The sequence below is a fragment of the Emydura macquarii genome, unplaced genomic scaffold (assembly GCF_026122565.2).
Source record: "Emydura macquarii macquarii isolate MOO-44397 ecotype Brisbane River unplaced genomic scaffold, CSIRO-AGI_Emac_v2 contig_1253, whole genome shotgun sequence".
Taxonomy (NCBI): domain Eukaryota; kingdom Metazoa; phylum Chordata; order Testudines; family Chelidae; genus Emydura; species Emydura macquarii.
This window is the reverse complement of record NW_027131390.1, coordinates 30037188-30054456: the sequence shown is the minus strand read 5'-3', so window position 1 is coordinate 30054456 and position 17269 is coordinate 30037188. Positions and strand designations below refer to the sequence as shown.

At 37.4% G+C, this 17269-nt stretch overlaps 1 protein-coding gene and 1 pseudogene across 1 annotated transcript in view; both read right to left on the bottom strand.

The window, feature by feature from the left end:
* Positions 1-17269, bottom strand: part of PCDH11X (protocadherin 11 X-linked) — an 887832-nt gene that overhangs the window by 113372 nt on the left and 757191 nt on the right. The window lies entirely within an intron of this gene.
* On the bottom strand, positions 16142-16488 carry LOC137153247 (small nuclear ribonucleoprotein F pseudogene; annotated as a pseudogene).

Genomic DNA, 17269 nt, shown 5'->3' with positions numbered 1-17269 from the left:
AAACTATTTTAAAATGTTCTAAATTGAAACAGGGTATTGGATGATCTCTAAAATCCTACCTTCCTCTCTGCACACATAAAGGACTCAGAGAAGATTACTTTAGCTGGTTTATGGCATAGAATGTACCTCAGTGTGCAGTACTGCAGTTGTAACTAATGAGGGTAGAGTCATGCCATTCAATCAGGCTAGGACAAATTTTGTAGGCTAGGCGTTACACTACTCACTTTGACATTGCCAGTGAAATATAATCTTTGGTGCTATTTAGAACTGAGAGGTTGTAGATTCTCCCATAATAAATGATCATTAGGTAAGGAACAAAACACTTTGAATAATTTCTGCCTTTGTCTCTCGTACCGTGTATCATTTAGGATTATTGCTATATCTGATGTGCTCTATTTGGATTATATATACAAAGCAGTGTACATGAGTGATTAAATTCAATTACTGAAGGTGTATTCAGGAGATATGAATGAATTGTCTCATTGAGTTTGCATAAAGAAATGATGACACTTTCCCACATGCCAGATTTTAAAATGTGGCCTATAAAAATTCCAATAAATTTATTCTTTAGAAAAATATAGCTTCAAACATACCAGCAGTTGTAAGTCCCCTATTTCTTATCTTCCTTTTCCCTGCTCCCGTTGTCATAAGCTACTACCTTATTTGTTGCTGGTTCATAAAAGAGTAATATATTTGCTGAGACAGTGAGATATAGAGATTACTTGATATGGATGTCAAGAGACCGATAGTACACTTTCTCAGAACAGTCCTGGTAGTCATGAGTTTGAGTCTGTTTGTCTATGTTGTGTATATGTGAGAATATGAAAAACTGTATTTAAGAAACATTAAAGTTAAATAACAATAATAATGAAATACTGAGCATTGGCTATAAGTCTGTTATTAAAATAGATGGTCCCAAACAATAACCCCAAGTCCAAACAACAATATACACCGTTATGCTTTATGCTATAAACCCATCTCTAACCACTGGGGATTAGGTGGAAACTTTTATTAGTGTAGGTTATCTCATAACTGCCTACTCCAGATTTTTTTGCAATTTCTTCTGAAGCAGCAGGTACTAGTCACTGTCAGAGACAGGATACAGAATTAGACAGACAGCTGGTCTGATCCAATGTGGCCATTCCTATGTTCCGTTCCCATGCCTCTCTGAATTCTGGAGTGCTTGAAATCCAAATCCAGAGTTTGCATTTGAGTATGTCTACACTGCAATGTAAATCAAGGGTGAGTGGGACACGAGTCAGCTGACCCATGTTAGGGAACCCTGGGCTTCAGTGTCAACATTTTATTTTAAACCTTTGTTAAGCCTTTATTAACTCATGCTTGATCCTAGGGCTTTAGCATCCACACTGCAGTGCGCAGAGCCAAGTCAAAGTAACCATATCCCAGAGTCCCTAGTGCATCTCCACGCTGAAATGCGGTTGCTATAGCCCTAGGACCATGGTGCACTGTGGGCAAACTTTACTGCCTACCCTGCACATTATCAGGCAGCAGCCCGCTTTACTTGATTGGTTTGTTCCCCATTACAAACCCAGGAGGCTCTCCAATAGTGTGCTTGCAGACTGGTGATCAGAAGAGAATGAGCTTACGCTGAGCTGCTGCCATTTGCAAAGGGGGGTGGCTTCCATATTCAATAGAGCGGATTGCAGATTGCTGGGACAGAGAAGACTAAGGAAGTTGTCCCATGGAATTGTGGGATACTTCTGGCTGATTCCCGGGACTGGAGTGAAGCAGGGCTGTGTGTACACTGCAAAGCAATAGGGCTCAGACTTCGCTTGACTTGAGCTTGGACCCTCCAGCCCTGTAGGGTGCTGGACCCTGGGTGTGAGTCCTAGGTTAGCACAACAGCAGTGGAGATGCAAGGGGGTTTAGGCTTGAGCCCAGGGTCAAGCTTGGAGTTACACTGGAGTGTAGACATACCCTCTGAATCCATCTAGCATGGCATCACAGAGCTCATAATCCACAGAATTTCCTTCATTTTTCAGACCTTGTGACCATTATACTCTGATATTAAAGACCAACACTAGTGGGGACACTTTAAGGGGCCTACCATCATATTTGCAAGAGACTCATCTCTTTGTCTTTTGCTTTTTGTCTTTTACATCTCTTTCTGAAGCTTTTTGGCTTTGAAGTTAACAAATGTTTTATTTTCTACAGTCTAAGTGGAATCTTTTCTCCTTGAGATTCATGCAACTTTACCTGACGAGACATCAGAGGGTAAATATATTTCTAATGAGGCTCCTTCACCAGCACGCTCCGGCTGATTTGAACTTTCTTCTCTCTCCCCAGGGAAGGAAGTTGTTGTGTACGCTACAGGGTATCTTTTCTTGGTATCTTATTCGAGCTTTCTTTGCATGAGACTAGGGAACACAGCCTACAACTAAAGAAAAGTTCCCATGTCATTACTGAGTTTAACATTATGTTTATGAAGACAGGGATCCTACTTAAACTATACAGGCAGCAGAAAAGGGCATTAGAACAAATACATTTAAAATAGAAACCAAAGTCATTAACCAATAAGGTCCCTGGCAAAATGTTCTAGTCACCTAACAGAATTCCCTGCATTCTGGAGGGACTGTTCATAAAACAGCCTGTTATAGCCATTTAAAAGAATGGCTAGGTTTTGACGATGTATGGCACCCAGCTGCGTAACATATTAGTAAGCACTTAGATGGCAGATTGTTTTGAGAGAAGGGACATAACTTTCATGAACTGCATAAGAACACCGCTCAAACTGAGTTGACTGAGACCTATGAAAATACGTAATAAATACTGAGCTTGACTAAAGGCTTAATTTGGCGACTCCTTGTTTCATTAATTATCTTCTAGAGAAAAATAATTTTTAAAGTGATTTAACTCAGTAACTTCTCAGAGTATTTCCCCAGTTTATATGCAGTAGCCCAGATGAAGTTTTCATCAGAGTTGTGATCTGCCATGATAGCTAAGAGAGAGAAAACTTTCCTGTGTATTTCAAGGTATCACATATTATCACAGAACTACATATAATGATATCCTTTAGGGTAGATCAGAGCTGGTATAAACATGAATCCTTGCACAGCAATAGACTTCCAGGCCTATTACTGAATTAGAAATCTATTTTATGTAACATTGTATTTGATGTACTAAAATCTGACACTATAGCTGGTGGAGCCAACCAGTGTGTTAAAATAGCTACCCAGCCACCTTGTAACTGTGCCCTGACATATGTCTTGTAATACTGCCAAAGAATCTTTCTGCCATTTCTCAACCACCCCCAGCACTGACTTTAAGTCAGAAAGCTTTAATATTACTGCAGCTGTCAGCCTGATATTTCTGGATGCAGTAAGGTCACTCTTCAGCATTCTCAACCTTGAGGCTTTCCAGAGGAGAAAGTATCTGATCTTTAAACCTCTAATCAAATCTTGTACACTGCAGACCGGCTAGTAACCAACACCTTTGCTCTTGTAACTTGGACTCTTCTTGGCCAAAATAATGGCAGCCCACCAGAATTTGGAAATTACAATCTGGTTTGATTGCTAAATCTGAATTACTAACTTGTCTCTTGCTCCTTCATATATTAGATATTAACTCTTACTGTATGATATTTCAGCCTTCATCTGTCTCTCCGTCTGTGTTGCTATTCAGTCTTTGGCCTCTCTGCTGAAATCTACATTTGTCATGTTAGCTTTGTGATGTGGATTGTAAGAAATGGATGGAGCCAATCAATTCATAAGGATACCAACCTAGCAATGCATATTACTGTTATTGGGTAAAAAGCCGAACTGACTTAATAACAACAATGTGGTTTAAACGTGGCTTGCATGAGTCACACTTTAATGTTTAACGTTTGGGCAAAAATGTTTTATTGATTCTGCCTCAAAATTCTCTTCTCTTTTGTTAATTCTGACTTTCCTTTTCTTCAATTTGTAACTATATATGAATTCTTTGAAATTTACAAATATTTCTATTACTGGAGAGACATTAGCAATATATATACTTATGGCATATAATTATTTAGTGTAACAGTTTTTGGTCTTTTAATAATAGCATTAATTCTAACAATGCATAATTGTTTATGGAGTTTGCAATTTTAAGATTACTATTTCATCTCATTTATCCTCTATTCTCTAACTGAAAAGATTTGTAAATCCATATCAGAAATTAATATATACACATTTCATGGCGCAACATGCACTTTTTATATCAAATAAAACTTTAAAAACCCCTTTTCTTTCTGTATTTCAGCACCTGCACGTGGCATTTTAAAACATCATGTGGATTCATTCTTTTACAGGTTGAAAACAAGTGGACTAAGCTTCATCTTGAATTGTATTTTTGCACATGAGCTACAAAACCTTGGATAATTGGGGTTAAGGTTTAAAATGGAAATATCACTTTTGCCCATTTCAACCATTTGCAGTGAAAAAAGGCCTGACTCTTCTCTCAGATCAGAATGAATCAGGAGTAACTGCACTGACTATACAAAACTGATTTGAAGTGAGAGACGAAAAAGGCTCAAATGATCTCAGACTTTCATGCAATCCTTGGGCTGATCCTGATAAGTTTATTCTATATAACTATTGCCACCAGACAGGATTTGTCTCACCTGTTTAGAGGCTTCTGGCCATACTCATAAAAAAGGAACACAGTATTCTACTATAGTGGCCCCAAACACTCTCTCTTACAATGTTACTACTGAAGTACTCATTTTGTACTATTTCTTTAAGAGTACTCTCCTACCCTTGAATGTGAAATTTACAGTTGGCATGCCTCAGTGGTGGATCTTTCTAGCTCAATTAACTTTTTTAAAGCACTAATTTGAATTCTTCAGTTATAAAAGAAAAGATTTAGAGAAACACTGCAGGTACAGAATACAGAAAAAGAAAAGAAAACATAAGTAGATTGAACGACACAAAAAACAAAAACCTAAACACATCATTGTCCCATATTTATTACAATTATATTTATATGCTAGACTTCTTCAGAAACAGACAATTATTACGCAATTATCATTGCAGCTACTAAGCTGGTCTCTCCTCATCTCCCACAATGCAGCTATATTACACAATCTGGATTTTCAAAAACAAGTGCAGCTTCAAATACATTTTTCGTTAGGGTCAATTTGCCTATGTCAGTTGCCACACCTGAGATCTATGCTTACTACTACTCTACAGTGCTAAGCTTTCAAAGATCATGAATAATAATTCACATGTAAATGGCTTCTTTTGGTATACTGTAGTGTTTCAAAGGCTTGCAACAGGACCCTCGCAAACAAGATACATTTTGCAGAATAAGAATGGAGTTGTCAAGGTAATGTATATAGCTCTGATGTTTGTGAAAGCTGAAGTTTTTACTTCACAAGGGTTGTGTGAAGAAGACAATTCTAACCTGCTGAAGAAGTCCTATGTGAAAAAATTCTCAATTCTCAAGGAGACTATATGCAAAACTAATATTTCCCTCCCTAATAATTTAGCTATCTTCTTCCACAAAACACTTCACTAATAAGTCATTTAACTCTGTCATTAGCATTAGCCAAGTGAATAAGGAATAAGGAAAACTGAATAAGCTGAAACCAGAGGATTAATGGGCATCAATTTCTTATTATAAAATATGGGTACAAACCTGCAAGATGCTCTGCACCAAAGATTTAGGTAGAATGAGAAATACTTAAACCATTGCACTAAATTTTGAACTATACCTGATAGTGGCTGCATCTCATCATATTGACTCTCTGCTTTCAATTATATTCAAATAATAAACATAATACATAATAAACAATTTAAAATGAATTTTCTTTTGAGTGCATAATAAAATTAGTTGTTAGTTTGCTGCAGTCCTTCCCTAAAAGCTTGAAAAATCTTGGTCCTGGTGCACAAGACCAGGGTACAAGCATAAATTTTTTTGGGCCCAGTACAAACATGTAACACGGGCCCCCTCCCACACACATACCACAATCCCTCAACCCATTTGTTAGTCTTTAAAGTGCCACAGAACTCTCGTTATTTATACAATCTTATGAGCCATGACATTTTTTTTCCTCCTGGTAATGGGGGTTGCAGCCTGGGCCAGGCTACCCAGGGCTTCCGGGCCCCAGTAAAATGTACCTTTCCATGCCCCCATGTGGGGGCCCTGCACAAGACTGAGATAACTAAAGAACATTCATCCACAGACCTCTGCCACGTGACTTAATAGAGTAACTGATAGCCGTAGTAGGTTGTCATCCTCTATGAGGACCAGCACTAGAAGGAAATTGGAGACTCTGCCAGTCCAGTTGGTTTCACAGATATTTCCTAACAGCAGAGGAATAGGGAGCCTCAAGAATCTTGGGTTCCAGACTCTTCTCTCCATTTTCCTCAAGCATGACCTCTTCTTCCCCATCCTCTTCTATCTGTCCATGTACCTGTCCTGTCTATTCCGCACCCCAGCTTCTCAAACAAGTGTCATTCTTCTAATATCAATCTCATGCTTCTAACATCAGTCTCTGCCCAGCAAGTTCTAGTCTCACCCCCACAGTAATCCCCATCCCTGTCTCTATCTCCTTTCTGTGCCCATTCCCAGTTGCCCTCAGCTGCCCACTCCATGTCCTGTCTCTTTGCCCAGCCAGTCCCAATTCTCCCCTTCCAGCTCCTCATCTGATCTTAGTCTCTCCTCTCACTGACTTGCTGCCAGTTCCATCCACCCAATCTCTCTCCTGTTCCCAACCCCAGTCCCTTGGTTTAGCCTGACCTAGTCTCCTCCCCTCTGTCACCCAGTCCCCTTACCCAGCTAGACACAGCATCCACCTCAACTCTCAGTTCCTTTTTCCCTCTCCCCCCTGCATACTAGCCTCCAGTCCCCATCTCGACCCCCACCGCTATGCACCTTGTCTAAATCTACTACCCCCACCTCACTGTCAGTCCAGCTCTTGTACCCTCTGCATTTGAATCAGGCAGATTCCTCCACCACTCTACCTTCTCCATTCATCCAGCAGGGAGTGTCTAAAAGCAAAGCAAAGACAGGCTCCCTGCTCTCATTTCCGATGGCCAGAGCCAGAATACCCGGAGCAAAGCTGCAATTGCAGGGAAATTTCTGCTCATCCCAGGACTGGAGCATGCCCAGTGTGGACAGATTTTTTTTTTAGGAATTTAGCTGCTAAAACCTAAGAATTCTCTTCTGAACAACTTCAATTTTTCCAAGGTTTATAAATGGAAATTTCAGGCATCTCTCTCTCTCTCTCTCTCACACACACACACGGTATATATGAAACTCTGTTCTATTTCGTAAATGTCTTCAATGCTGGATTCCTTGACAGAAATGTCCCTAAATGTGTCATCATCAGAATAGTCAAAACAGTCTAAGGCACTCTGTTAAACCCAACAGGAAAAAAGAATGGATGGAAAATGTTCTAACATGCAAATGTAAACATTAAAAGCTTTTAAAAAGAGGAACTTATTTTAACTTTTAACTTGGATTGTTTTTCTTTCTTCAGTGAGGATTATTAAACAAGCCAAATTTGATATTTCACAGGTTTTGAGTTAAATATTTCAGTTGGAACATATGCAAAAAGTGTACTTTCCCCCCACATATTCAAACAACTTGAATGCCATTAAACTGATCTGGGACTCACATTCCCTGATATTCACTTTTAGGCTGAGACCAAGCAGGGAAAATTTCACCCAAGCAGGAGCTTTTTTGACAATGCTATGAGCCACACTGCCTCTCAACACAATGAGACTCAGAAGGAAGAATACTGTTTACTGAAGGACACCACCACTTCATGCAGCATCTGGATTTTCCTCAGAGTTGCAAGCATTGACCTAGCTCAATCTTCTTTAGCTTGAGACCTAGCAATATCACAGCTTGAAGTAGTACAGCTTAGGAGCAAAAAAGGTCTAGCACAACTGGGATTTACACTTTTTTCAGTACAGAGCATGAAAGAACCAAGCTGCCCCTGTGAAGGAAACCCCTCTGATCCTGTGTAAATCTCTGCCTAAATGTCTGGGGGGAAATCCTCAGCAGGTGCAAACTGTCACAGCTTCATCAGCTGAGGAGCTGCCCCTGCTCTTTTTCTAATATTGCAAACAAAGTGATAAAAACTTCTGAAGCCATGTTCTTGACTGTCAGCCTATGAAAACCATTTCCCCACAGCTGATTAACTGAAGTAAGTTAACAAATTGTGATGTGCAGTTTACAGCAGCTGAACTCTATGATAAAGGATGGAATTAAACACAGAGATCTGAATATGTTGGACCAGATTCTGTAGTCCACACTCCCACTTTGCACCATTCAGGCAGTGCAAAGTGTCTGTATTCTGGCCAGATGTGGCAAATGGAGAATTCCCCTTGTGAAGAGCAACTCTACAAATTTAAAGCTGGCAGAAACAGCATAATGCTCTTCAACTTCTCTAAATTGAATGGTGCAGGATCAGGGAGACTCCCACACTCAACTTCCTCCGTAGTAAGCAGACCTCTGACACGGGGGAGAATTCAGCCTGATATATTTAAAAGCCTAGAGAAAAAAGAGTTGATAGAAATTTGGATTTTCTGTCCCATAGATAAATTTGACATTTAAACATTTAGCACTGGTCCAAATTGGGTCAAAAAGTTTAAATTTGATTTCCCCCCCCCAGATTGGAAATTCCGAAAAAATGTCAGTTTGGACATGACACAATATTTCCCACAGAAAATTCGGATTGTGGGGAAACTGCATTTTCCATTGTAAAATCATTCTGAAAGTAAGTTCCCCAAACACTTCTATTCAAAACATTTAAGTGTAAGAAAACAGTTTTCCATCCTATTTACATCAAAACAATATTTTCTTGGAGCATTTAAATGCCTGGTAGATGGCTGGTTTCCATAGTTAAAAGGATGAAATGACGGTTCTCAGAGGTAAAAGTCCTGGGATTTTACTGATGGGCTTTAGAGACCTTGTGGCCCTTGCAGGCCCAGGTCCACACACTTCTGCACCCTCTGTCCTTTTACAGTGGGGAGAGTGGTAGGATCAAATCAAACTGAGAAGAGCCTACTCTGAGTTACAGGTTATATGGCTGGAGCTCTGTAAGCTGCAACTGTCTGAATACATCATAACTGGTAATGAATTAAAAAGGTATATAACACAAGTTCTGTGTGATAATTACAGAAACAAGAACTGTAAACATGTTGGACAGAATTAACCACTATACAATGAAGGGTCTTTGTTTTTTAAAAAAAAAAAGTCTGCAAAGAAATAACTGAATGAGAACAGATTGTACTTTATACCTTCCTGTCATCTATTTTAAATGCAATCGAAAACTGACACCGTTAACTTTTCTACACAGTATGCTAATGCTATATCATAATCCAGGATTAATGATGGAGTAAGCAATACACACGCAGTACATTTTAGAAATGTCAGTGGAAAGTATAAAACCTGCTTTTCCTTACTGCACAAATCCTTGATTTATGAATAAAATGAATTTATACAGATGCAAAGAAGACAGAAATATGACAGACAAAAAGAAATAACAAGCCATGCTTTCATTTGATAATTTCTTTGGCTTTACAATCCAAAACAAATGTTCTAACAGAAACGTTTTTCCATTCTAGTTTTTGAAAATCTTTAGTCTTCATTACCACCTACTGCTTCAATTTGGTTTTAAAAAGAATTAGCCACTTACTGTTGTATCAGGACTTTGAAATTCCATGTGTGCTATTATGGAAAATAAAGTCTGCCTAGAGCAGACTGTGTGACAAAGTGTATAATTCATGCTTGCTTTTCATCTCTGAAACTGCTATTCCAATCCAGCCCAGACCTCAGTGATCAAAAAATCTTTCAAATCTGATCACTTGTAAAGGGCACAAAAATAAATAAATAAATAAATTTCAGTGGGCCTGCATCTAAGGAAGATGAAATGCATATCACAAAAGTAATACAGTAGTCAAAGATCTGCCCTGGTAAGCTCTAAGCCTGGAAGTAGAAGATATAATATGAAATATTTTTGTATTAATAAAATGTTGAAAATTAAAGGATAGGCTCTGACCTCAAAAACTGCTGTTTTGTGTTGGTTCACTGGCACAAAACAGCTGTATAGATAGCTACCTGAGCTTTCCCTAAAAATAGAGGATCTGCAGTTTGTGAAAGGTCTGCTATGTCAGCCTATGCCTTTCCCAGCACAGAGGATACGGCAAGGGGCGGTGTGCTGCTCCGGAGTTCCGGGCTCCTGAAAGAGCGTCTTGGGGGTCTATAGCAGCAGCTGAAATTGAAGGTAGCCTTGAGGCGCCTCTGACTTACACTAGAAGCCAAACCTTTCCATACTGGTCACAGGACTGGGTAGATATAAAGGTGATTTAAAGCCATATTTTACCTATATATTTTAATATTTGGTTTTTCAGAAACAAATCTTTTTATATTGGCAAGCAATATAAGCCAAGCAAATCCTCCTCTGTTTATCTATGAAAATAATTATGCAGTTTATAAATCCCAATGTTAAACAGATTTTCCCATCATAATCTGTTTATACAATCACGTACCTTTGTGATATGTTATTGTACAGGGCTCCCACAAATAAATTGCAGTGGTTTGCGTTCATTAAAATGTTTGCTGCTGGAAATGAATATAAGCAGATATTCTATTTTTCTTTTGTCAGGTAACATTATTTGACATTATCTTGTGGCAATCCTACAAATAATTCAGATATCCTATCCTCTGTACGTATTGACCAGCAGTTTTTAACAAGTATACATAGCCTATAACACTAGAGTGAAGACAAGGCTACAATTCACTTGAAGGTCTTCACTAGTATTGTTAGGGTAAATGATCAACTTGAGTCAGGAATGAATGAAAAGAAAGAACCAAGAGGAATACTAGCCCTCTCTCATCAACAGAGGTCATCCATTTATATTTCTACAATTCAATAACTTGATTCTGCAACTCTTAATCACGAATAATGTTTGCTCACACATGTAATTTACTTGAAATCAACATGGATTAGACAAGGAAGCAAGAGTTACACGATAGGACACTAGTAAAACACAATATTTATATAGAAGTTTTCACATTTTTGTTCATCTGTTATTTCATTTTTCTATGCAGCTTAGAAATATCTTATGTAATTTCCTTTTCACACTTTACCCAAGTCCTTCGGTCAAGGAGGAGAAAGAATTATTCACCAAAGAGAGTTCATGTTAGACCCAGGATTCTATTGAAAGAAAATCATAGTGAAATAATTTTCTAATTTGAAATAAAAAAGGACAGCACATTAGATAAATTAAGCAAATCCATTCCTTCTTAAAGATTGCATATGTATTGAAATATATTTTTCTCTTTCAGTTTTCATGTTGTGCTTGTTGGTGGTATGGCAGTAGAGCTTTGTTGTTGTTTAATTTTTTTGTATTTTACACTTCCAGATCATTATTTTCAGTGAAATGGGATAACTTAAGTTTATATATATACAATGCAAATATATATTTAATCTTAGACTATGTTAATAATTATTTATGCCTTTCTAAGTGAAGTATGTTATTGAATAATATATGGACAATAACTATAAAGATTGCAGAAATGGCTATTTGATCTGTAAGTGCATTCTCCTTTCCAAATCTGAATTACTTTAATGTAATAAGTCTATATTTCACAGTGAAGGGGGAAGGATATATCTTTATGAATATGTATTGCATAGCTGTTTCTCTTCTGTTACTTATTGCATAATAAGTCCCATGTGTTATTCCTACCACAGAGAATCTCTGATGAGCCTTGAATTTAATTATCCTAAATTATACTCTTATTTATTATAAACTAACCTCAGATAAAAAAACTTCTCATGTTCAAGCACAAAGTTTCTTGTACTGAAGGTCAAAATATGTAGTAAAGTCAGAATGAAAAACAAAATGCTTAGAAGCAGACAATGCCTTAATAATGGCTCAATAACTATTTTTTTCAGTTCTATGAACAGTATTAATTTTAATAACATTCTACCACAAGTACCAAAAATATTAAGTCCTTTTTGATTTATAAGTCAGGTCATCCTACTACATCCCCTGCTGATTGCAAAACTAATAAGTACCAGTTTTATCATACTTAAGTAGGTTGTACAGAGTTGTAACCACAAAAATGGTAAAGACCAAGTCAAATTTGGTGCAGGAAAGGTTCATTTTAAAATCCCTGCAATATATAAAATAATGGACACCTAAATGTTATATATATATGCACTAAAATAATAAAACTATCCTAATGTCAATGAAAGCTATAGAAATTGCAGCATTGTTCTAATTAAAATAGCTTTATTCACTCAACAACAGAAGTTGCTGTTTTAGAAGCCATTTTATTTCACAGATGTCATGAAGACCACTGGAAACAGTTCTATTACCACAGTAAGAATTTGTTTTGTATAAAGCCTTATACGTTGCCTAAGGGATTTGGGCACCCAATTCCCAAAGTTAAAGGTTAAAGTTAACAAGTAATGGGTACCCAAATATCTTAGGAACTGCCAACCTGAGTTTGAATTTTCTACATTTATACTTTAAGGCAAATGGAATTTTTTTTTTCTAGCTGACAGAAAGAGTCTCACAGAAATGTGATACATTGCTATACAGCCACCCGGGTGACTCCCCAGACAATAAACCTTACAAAATCAGATCAGAAAGAACAATGGGTAATAAAGTGCTTTCTTCTTTTTCTTGGCATATGTGAGGGAGTACCGATAGGATCATGACAAAGTAAGACATAGTAAGATCTAATGAAATGATAAAATAAAGAAAACTGCACTGTCTTCAGATGAGTAAGTTTATTTGCATTGGGGTTGGCTGAATTTGGAAGACAACAGGGAATTTAGCTGAACAAATCTAGTATACAAATGATTCACGTGACATGACCTCCACTCACAGGTATGGGCAGCTAGTCTAGAAAAAAGCTCTTGAACAGAGACAAAAAAGATACAAAGGAAGAAAGTCAATGGCACGATTTGATTAGATCTTCTGGTTCTGAAGTACCATCACACAGTCCTATGGAAAAAAAATACCATTTTCTGAAGAATAATGTGATGTCCATGGAAATCCTCAAACTAAGAAAAACATCTGTATACTTTACCACCACCAAGATCTCACTCTCCTTTCCTCTCTAGTAATGAAACCAGACAGACAGAGCTATAGGGATGATTTTCCTTTCACTTATGGCAGGAAACACATAAATGAAAGGGAGTCAGCCCCACAGAGCTTCAGTTATGTATAAATCTTGATCCACTAGACGAAGCACTCACTGTAACAGCACAATGAAACAACAGCTTATTAATATTGTTTAGTGCTTAGGTTTCTTTTCTCTACCAATCAAATCACAGTCTTCTGAAACAGGGAGAAAAATGTTGCCTTAGCTCTATTTTTGCAGATAATCTCTGGGACTAATAATAGTTTACTGATATTTTAAATCATTCCTCCAGGAATATTTTAAGGGACTAAATTTGTTAAAAGCCTTGAAGTCTTGAATTTTTTGGTGCTCAGAGGATGTCCAGAAATTTTGTATTTGTAGTGCTCCCACATCAATCAACAGCAAAACTACCAGTGAAGTCAGTGAGAACAGTTAGGACAGTGCTGAGCACTTTTGAAAAACTCCCCTATTGTGTGCTTGCAGATGACAGATGCCTCAAACAGGATATACTGAAGAAACTTGATTCTTGTGTGCATCAAATGTGGTATTTATGGAATTAAAACAGAACATGTTTATTTTTTTTTCTTCTAAGAATTTTGTGAAAAGAAGCTGCAGAAACTGTAATGCAAAATTAAATTTCTCAGATTTTCTACTGCAAAATTTTCACACTTCCTAATGCATGTCTTTTTAAACAGTAAAGGTCAACTATTTAAGATGCAGCTGCAGGTAACTGTGAAATATCTCAAGGTCGTCATTTTTTTTTTTCATGTTCTCTCCCTGTTAACTGATGGGTGAAAGACCTCAAGGTTTCAACAAAACTGTAGCATGCCAGACAGCTTCGAAGTGAAATATGTGGAGATGCTATTACATTTCATATTTCCAAACATGGTGACAACCTTCTTTTTGGCCTGGCGGAAAACCACCACTTATATTATATAGGGAGAAAGGTTCTGTGAAGTAGAAAGTCATGTTCAGCACATTTCACATCCATTATAGTTTCCCTTGTCCCCCTGCTATTACACTACTTTCAGGCAATTCCTTGAAGCTGTATATTACAGAGATAAAACAGAAGTGCAGATATTATTTCCTAAGAAGCACTCTTGTCTTGATACACTTGTAACTCCATTAGAATAACAGGGAGAATTGGTCATTAATCTGCAAAAGGACATTTTTAAAAATGTTTTTAATGAGGTTTATAAATACAAAAAGCTGTTAGAGTGAAGCTTTTGCTTTCAAATTAACTTTCTGACATTATTAGACTGATATTTTGATGTCATGGGTTAGTGCAGAATTTATTTCAATTAATGTGGAAGAACACAACACAAGAAACAAACAATTACACTTCAACTTGTTTAATTAAAAAAAAGTTAGACAATCAATTATTGTATTTGATTTTAAAGAGACCTTTCCTAATTTTAATAAATTTGCATGATGGCAGAGAAAAGAGTTCTGTAGTTTTGCAGCTATTAAACCTGTAGGGATAAACTACAAAGACACCTGAAACACTGAAATATAGCCCTTTTTAATCAAATGAATCCTTAAAAGTTTTCAAAGCAGCATAGTTTAAGAGTATCTTCTTTTTTGCGCACATCTTCTCCCATCTATTATATCTGATACAGGACCAAGAAACTAAATGTCTGCTGTGATACAAGTAAATTGCTAGATAATTAAAACCCCTATGCTGTATGACATAGTGTAAGAAAACAAGTATTCTTCTATCTCATTTGAAGTTATTTTCTCACTAATGAAAATCAATTGTATGTTTTCCATTATGTAGTACACTCATACACACATATACACACACCTACATACTACAGCCACTGAATATGAACAGACAGTGGCCAGAAGCAGCCGTGTCCTTACCTAATTCTCTGATTTGGGCAAAACTCATTACTTTACTGGGAGTTTGTTCTGAGAAAGGAATACAGGATTTGGTCCTGTGATTTAAATTGTGCAGTTCCAAATCAGACAGGATCAAATTCTGCCTCCAGTCACCCACGTAGTAAGAGGGGTTGCATGGAAATAACTGAAGGCAGCTTTGGCCCAAAATCTGCACATGGGTGAATTTTCAAAGGATCTCCTTTGAGTGATCTACAGAGCCTCTGGTCACTTAGTTTTGGGCACTCAGGGGATAAGGGGAATTTACAATGGAGAAAGAGGGCAGTGCATGCTCTTTGAAGATGTGCATTCAGTGTATGCTCAAACTCACTGTGCTTTTAGTCTCTGAGATTTTCAAAACTTCACTGGCTATATGGTGCAACAGTTTCTGTTACCAACACAAGTCAACAGGGTTTTCATGGTCACTTGTGGCCTGCTGGAACAGTACAATGACCTCATCAGCACACGAATAGAAAGAAAAGTCTCACATAAATGTGGAGGGGGAATGAGTAACTAGTTTTTAAAAGTGATGTTCAAGCACCTTTTCCTGTTCTCTTTAAATTATGGCATAACAATCTTCAAAGTTTCATGTAATCTATCCGAAGTAAATACCTCTGCAATTTACCTGCAAATTTCCATGTTAGAGATTAATTCCTGAAAATGAATTCCTAGATTTGGTGCAAGTATCAGCTTATAAGGAAATTTAGTATCACGTCAGGGCAAGAAGGAGACAAATCAGAAACAAGGAGATCATATGAAAGAGATTTACAGCCCTGTTTCTGTCCATTCTGCTTGTGGACTGCTTCAGTTCTTATTTATTCATTCTGTTTGATTAGAACAGAAGACTGCAGAATCCCAAAGACTCTTTTTTTAGTGTAAACACATTTCAATACCTTGTTCTCTACTTTAGATATTCTTCCAGTTTATTCTGTAAGACGAGCCTATGGAAGTATCTCTTATACCTTTAAACTGCACATAATTTTGCAAGATAAGCCTGCGTCGCTTCAGACACATGAAGATTTCCATTTCCAAGAAACCTGCCAAAATATAGCTTTTGGGATGCTCAGTTTCCATCTCCATTTCCCTACGCAGTTCTCTCTCTCTCTCTCTCTCTTTTTATTTTATTTTTTTTGGTGAAAAACTGATCTTTATTTACCAAAAATATAAAAATTTATTCTCTCATTTCTCCATCTTCTTCTTCTTCTTCTTCATCAACACCTCTGATGTACAAGACATTATTACATCTTATCAGAACTTCACCAAGGTGTCCAGACAATGTACCATCTATGTATTCTTCTGTGTTTGCAAGCTGCATGTTCATGTAGCCATCGACAGACAGCAGGTAGCCCTTGTACTCCATCCCCCACTTCAGCTTCACCATCACCGGCTTCCCCGTCAGCCCGTTCAGGAAGGGCTTGGGGTTCAGGGGCAAGCTCATGGTAACACGGCCTGGTACAAGGCAGCCGTAAAAACAAAAATTACTCACCGGGCCGCCACATGTGCGCCCGCCCAAGTCAGAGACAGGGGAGGCATAAGGGCTAAACAACCCACTGGTTGAGGATGGGAGTCTCAGGTTTTCCATTCAGGGAACAACAGACAGCATATCTTTACTGTAGGTTGTAGGCAATGTCGGTTGTAGAGGGATTTGGCTTCTCTGGTATGGTAAGAACTGTACTTATTATTTATTGTTTTCATGTTTCTGTTAGTCTGGTAAGCACTTTTGCTTTTCTATTTAATAAATATTAAATAAAAAGGGTTGCAGATTGTTTTATTTATATATAATTTAAATAAATATCAGACATTCAATCAAGTTACTGCTGAAGATGTTCTTTTTAACATCTGACTTTCTGGGTTTTCCCAACAATATTAGCAGAAGTTAGTGCATACATCTGAAGGCAAAGTTGGGGTAAATGAACAATAAGAAAAGTAGTTACTAAAGAGGCTTCTTTGACTAAAGAAAAAAAGTCTTCTGCTTTAAAACATATTCTATTTCATTACATGCTGGATTTGAGGAAAATGGTCTAGGGTAGCAAGGTCTGAACTTGCATATTATACTTATGAAATGTATAGGATACTAAATGCAACTCTGTAGATTAAAGTAGCTTTATCCTGTGTTTGTATCCAGTGGTATTATGGTGAGCAATTATAAAAGGGTTTAAATAAAACATACGCTTCCAACGATGTGCAAATGTTATGTATAGGGTGACACAAATAAGAACAACCAAATTTAGACATCACAATATCCTTAAAAATTCCATTCCCATATTTAGAAAAAAAATCCACTGCATTCCTTTTTTTT